Here is a 6,004-nt window from a genome sequence, read left to right as displayed (position 1 = left end):
CATCATGTGATCCGATCATCTGACCAGCCCGATCAGCTGATCATTTGCCATTCACATTTGACATGTCCCTGGAGCAAAAATGGAATTCCAATGTCGGTACAGATATGCACATGGCAACCAACAATGACCTTCTTAAAGGGAATCCGTCATCACAATTTACCTATCCAAATTGCTATGTTATGTAGGGCTATACCCACACCTCACCCATTCCTTTGTTTTAAAGGAAAGCTACCATTTGATTGATGCAGTATGAAGCAAACATACCTTGAGAATGCTGTAGCTACACTGATGCAGGATCATATCTTGGTTAATCCCTGAGCTGAGTGGTTTTGCTGAAAAAACAGACATAACATTATGATAATGAAGCTCTGTCGCTTCTATGGCTGCTTCAGCGTTTCTCCTAACACATAACTGCAGGAGAGGATGATGTATTTCCTGGGTTGTGCCTGAAGGCAGAATAATCGATTGCTGCACCACCCCCAGCTGCTGTGTGTGAGTGATACAGCTCAGGTTGATTAGTCATACTTGACTAACCTCCATTTCTAATTACAAGCTCAGTGTCTAATGTGTTGATCTAAGCAGCCATGCTGACCCAGCTTTCCCAAGGTCCTGAATGTTCTAATTGTTTTTTCAGCAAAACCACTGAGCTCAGGGATTAACCGAGATATGATCCTGCATGAGTGTATCTACAGCATTCCCAAGGTATGTTTGCTTCATAATGCATCAAATCAAACGGTAGGTTTCCTTTAAATGTCCTGCTGCTCCTTCCAAGCCACAACATCAATTAATATTCAAATTAGTGCTGAGGTGCTTTGGTGGAGCACCTCAAGGCTCTGGCTCCACATCTTGCTGGACCCAGGAGTGATGTAGCTAATGGGGGAAGCATGAGGGAAGGCACAGGGTGGTGGCTCTATAGAATGGGGAGTTGTTATGGCTGTGGTGACATGTGTGGGCGTTGTCCTATGTAATATAGTAGTTAGTTCAGGTAGGAAAATAGTGGTGATGGGATTACCTTTAAGAATGGACTCAGCCCTGACCCTCTGCTCTCTTTGCAAAAGCTATGGTGGATTCATATCTGTATACCTCAGTAGCGTAGGGATCATCTTGCACCAATATTCACCTCTCACACGGATGTATACTGCTCCACAGTTTCCCCTTTGGGTAGTGGAAATAGTAATAATAATGTTTCTAAACCCCATATATATAGTACATGGCACAAACACTAAAATGTCACTACAAAAGACTTATAACATGAGCTCAATATACTCCATACATAAAATCATCCCAATAAATAGAGAACAATAAACATAGATTATTGCTGGATTTATATGTGCGGCTACATGATCCGCGGCTGCAGCGCTGATTTGCGTCATCTAGGAACCTATTATCCTTCATTCACACGGATCAATACATCAGTGTTCATAGGTGAATGCAATTCAGCACCTGGCAGGCTCCCAGGAGTCAGCACTTACACTCCTCAGACCACAATGTAACCATATGTAGCAATTAATAAGCTCAGGGTTGTTTCTTCATTTCATTGCTCTCAAAACAGCAATTAGAAGTCACCGTCTATAATCCATCATCACTCTGCGGGTCTAGATATGTGGCAGGACTGGAACATAGAAAGAACCAAGAACTACATATCACGATCCTTAACGCTGATGTGAACATTAAATCTATGTAGAGTTTATTACTTATGAATATCAATTAAGATGCTTTAAGCCCCATCCAATCATTGCCAATTGAAAATGAATGCCCTCTTAAAGAGAACCTGTCATAAGGATTTAAGGTTCACAACCTGTCTCTAACCTGTAACAATGATGTCCTTTTATTGTCTTGAAGATTCAGCATTATGCAGGAAGAGAACTTTGAACGCTTCATACAAATGACCTAAAGAGTCATGGGGGCGGAGAAGAGTTAGGCGTCTTGCACATGAACATGTGCTATGCCCGATGAGGGACCCAAGTGTTGCACACGTTTGGCTGGAGAAGCAGAGGGATAAGCACTGCTAACCCCTCCCCTTAGGGACATGTGGTGCGCGGCCGTAATTACGGGAAACGATCTTTTTCCTGGCGAGGTACGGTGTGGTGATATGTCCCCTCAACATGCAAGGGGACTTACATTGGCCCGACCAATCCTGCCTTTGAGTAGAACAAACCTGAATTGATGGAGAGACATGTGAGCATGTGGGGCCACCTTGGCACATTTACCGAGGTGGACACAGTAGAGCAGTTCTAAAGAAACAGCAGGTGGCGCTAATCTAACATAATTTCTGATATATCTGGAGAGACAAGCATTTTCTGTAACGAGTCTAAATGTGAAAAGGTTTAGAATTACATATCAATTAAAGAATGATTAAGAAACAAAGGAATATGGAAATGACCAAGCATGTATCATATTGCCAGAGCAATCCTGCCACAAAGTGCATACACTGCTGCCATACAATGCACACAGCATCACATTGAGCATGTCATACTGTGATCCAAGCCCAAATAATACAATTGAAGATAAACCCTCAGAACATCTCAGTATTGTCAACAGTGAAGACATATACAGTGGTGGCCAAAAGTATTAGTGCCCCTGCAATTCAGTCAGATAATAGTTTTTTTCCAAAAAAATAAAAAAAAATGAATACAATCACAAACTCTTTGGTATTATTATCTTCATTTATTTTGTCTTCAATGGAAAACCTCAAGAAGAATTGTCAAAAAGCCAAATTGGATATAATTCCACAATAAACATAAAAAATGGGGTGGACAAAAGTATTGGCACTGTTTGAAAAATCATGTGATGCTTCTCTAATTTGTGTAATTAACAGCACGTGTAACTTACCTGTGGCACCTAACAGGTGGTGGCAATAACTAAATCAGCCCGTTGAAATGGATTAAAGTTGACTCAACCTCTGTCCTGTGTCCTTGTGTGCACCACATTGAGCATGGAGAAAAGAAAGAAGACCAAAGAACTGTCTGAGGACCTGAGAATCACAATTGTGAGGAAGAATGAGCAATCTCAAGGCTACAAGTCCATCTCCAAAGACCTGAATGTTCCTGTGTATGGATAAAGAACCTCGACTAACATCCAAACAAGTTCAAGCTGCCCTGAAGTCCGAGGGAGCAACAATGTCAACCTATCCGTCAGCGTCTGAATGAAAATGTACTGTATGGTAGAATACCCAGGAAGACCACACTTCTTACACTGAAACATAAAAAAGCCAGGCTGGAGTTTGCCAAAACTTACCTGACAAAGCCTAAAACATTTTGGGAGAATGTTCTCTGGTCAGATGAGACAAAAGTAGAGCTTTTTGGGAAAAGGCATCAACATAGAGTTTACAGGAGAAAAAAGAGGCCTTCAAAGAAAAGAACACGGTCCCTACAGGCAAACATGGCGGAGGTTCCCTGGTGTTTTGGGATTGCTTTGTTGCCTCTGGCACTGGATTGCTTGACCGTGTCCATGGCATTATGAAGTCTGAAGACTACCAACATATTGTGCAGCATAATGTAGGGCCCAGTGTGAGAAAGCTGGGTCCCCATCAGAGGTCATGGGTCTTCCAGCAGGACAATGACCCAAAACACACTTCAAGAAGCACTAGAAAATGGGTTGAGAGAAAGCACTGGAGACCCCTAAAGTGACCAGCAATGAGTCCAGACCTGAACCCCATAGAACACGTGTGGAGAGATCTCACAATGGCAGTCTAGAGAAGGCACCTTCACATCTCAGGGACCTGGAGCAGTTTGCCAAAGAAGAATGGTCTAAAATTCCAGCAGAGCAATGTAAGAAACTCATTGATGGTTACCGGAAGCGGTTGTTCGCAGTTATTTTGTGCTACCAAGTATTAGGCTGAGGATGCCAATACTTTTGCCCTGCCCATATTTGGAGTTTTTCTGCAAAATGATAAATGATTTGACTTTTTTTTCATTCTCTTTCGTGTTTTTTCATTGCAAGCAAAATAAATAAAGATATTAATACCAAAGAATTTGTGATTTTAATCATTTTCTGGAAGATAACAAGTATTATCTGACAGAATTGCAGGGGGCGCCAATACTTTTGGCCATCACTGTATGGGCAGATGTATCAAGTGCTGGCGTTTTATGTTGGCCCCGCCCTCATCAGACATATGAAGACACTGGGGCAGATTTACTTACCCGGTCCATTCGCGATCCAGCGGCGCGTTCTCTGCAGTGGATTCGGGTCCGGCCGGGATTCATTAAGACAGTTCCTCCGACGTCCACCAGGTGGCGCTGTTGCGCTGAAGAGCATCGGAACGCACTCAAGTTCACCGGCCTATTCCTAGTGAAGTTAAGTGCAAGCTCCGCGACACTTTTCTTTTTTTAAATGCGGTGGTTTTTCTGAATCCGTCGGGTTTTCGTTTCGGCCACGCCCCCCGATTTCCGTCGCGTGCATGCCAGCGCCGATGGGCCACAATCCAATCATGTGCGCCAAAATCCCGGGGCAATTCAGGGGAAATCGGCGCAAATTGGAAATATTTGGGTAACACGTCGGGAAAACGCGAATCGGGCCCTTAGTAAATGACCCCCACTCCGTTCTAGCTCCGCACCATGAATTGTAACGGAACCACAGCTTGTAAGCCTGTATTTACTCCCCGAAAGCTGAGTTGATTGATCTGGGTAAGCCCTTTAACCCCTTTCTGCACCTTGACGTGATACTACGTCAAAGGATGCGGGTCGTTCCCACACCTTGACGTAGTATCATGTCATGGCAATCACCCGGGCTCAGAAGCGGTACGTGGTAGATTGGATCCCGCAGTAACAGCCGGGATAACGACTATCGTCATCCCGGCTGTTTAACCCTAAAGACGCCGCGGTCATTAATGATTTTTTTAACCACCACCTTTCTTGGTTAATAAGAAAGAGTTAATAAAATCTGATTATTAGCTATTGAGCCCCCTGTAAATGATGTACCTGAAAAGTGGATCTCATTCACAAAAAAAATAATCCCCCATATGCCCAAATTACAAAATATAAACATTTTATAGCCTGTAAAATGTGACGTTGCAGATCTGCTCTGAATGGCTCAGCTTCCCTTCTATGCCCGGCCGTGTGCCCATACAGCAGTCACCACCACATATGGGGCATCCTCTGACTCGGGAGACATTGGGTATCAAACTTTGTGGAGTTTTTCGTCATTTAATACTTTGTGACGGTTTAATTTTTGGCCAAAATTAATATATTTTCTAAAAAAAAATTATAGCTTGTAAATTACACCTCCATTTTGTTTTAACCCATGTGAAGCATCTAAAGGGTTAACACACTTCTTAAAGTTGATTTTTTACACATTGAGGGGTGTAGTTTCTAAAATGGCATAATTTATGGGGGTTTACTGCTGTTTAGGCCTCTCAAAGTCAGTTAGACCTGAGCAGGTGCCTCTAAATAAGGGTTTTGGTGATTTTCATAAAAATGAGAAAAATTGCTCCCAAAATTCTGAACCTCCTAACAACCTAGAAAAGAGAGAGGATGCATAAAACCCTATGCCGATATAAAGCAGACATTCGGGAAATGTTACTTATAAAGTTACTTGGGTGCTATGACTATCTGCCTGAAAAGCTGAACATTTTAAACTTTGAAAATGAAAAATTTTAAGAAATTTTTTACCAAATTTCAATTTTTTTCATAACTAAACACAAAAGATTCCATCAAAATGTTTCGATTACTTTGAAGTACAATGCGTGACGGTATAACAATCTTAAAATCCCCTGGATATGTTAAAGCGTCGCAAAGTTATAACCTCCTATAATGACACAGGGCACAGGCCTGGTCCTAAAGGTCTAAAATGGCAGAATAGTATCCCTCATTTGAAGGATCTGACTACACATGGGATTTGCTTGTAGTCTGTTGCCATAGAAACACATGAGTCTAAGGAGCTTTATATACAAACTAGTAGTAGATTTTATATCAAGACAAGAAGAATAAAACCGCACTCATACCCTGTATTTATTCACAGTTTTACTATAGCTGTACGGATTCTGTGATGACAAGTAGAAGGCATT

The sequence above is a fragment of the Engystomops pustulosus genome, chromosome 1 (genome assembly GCF_040894005.1).
Source record: "Engystomops pustulosus chromosome 1, aEngPut4.maternal, whole genome shotgun sequence".
Taxonomy (NCBI): domain Eukaryota; kingdom Metazoa; phylum Chordata; class Amphibia; order Anura; family Leptodactylidae; genus Engystomops; species Engystomops pustulosus.
The sequence above is the reverse complement of the archived record's forward strand: the minus strand, read 5'-3'. Positions refer to the sequence as shown.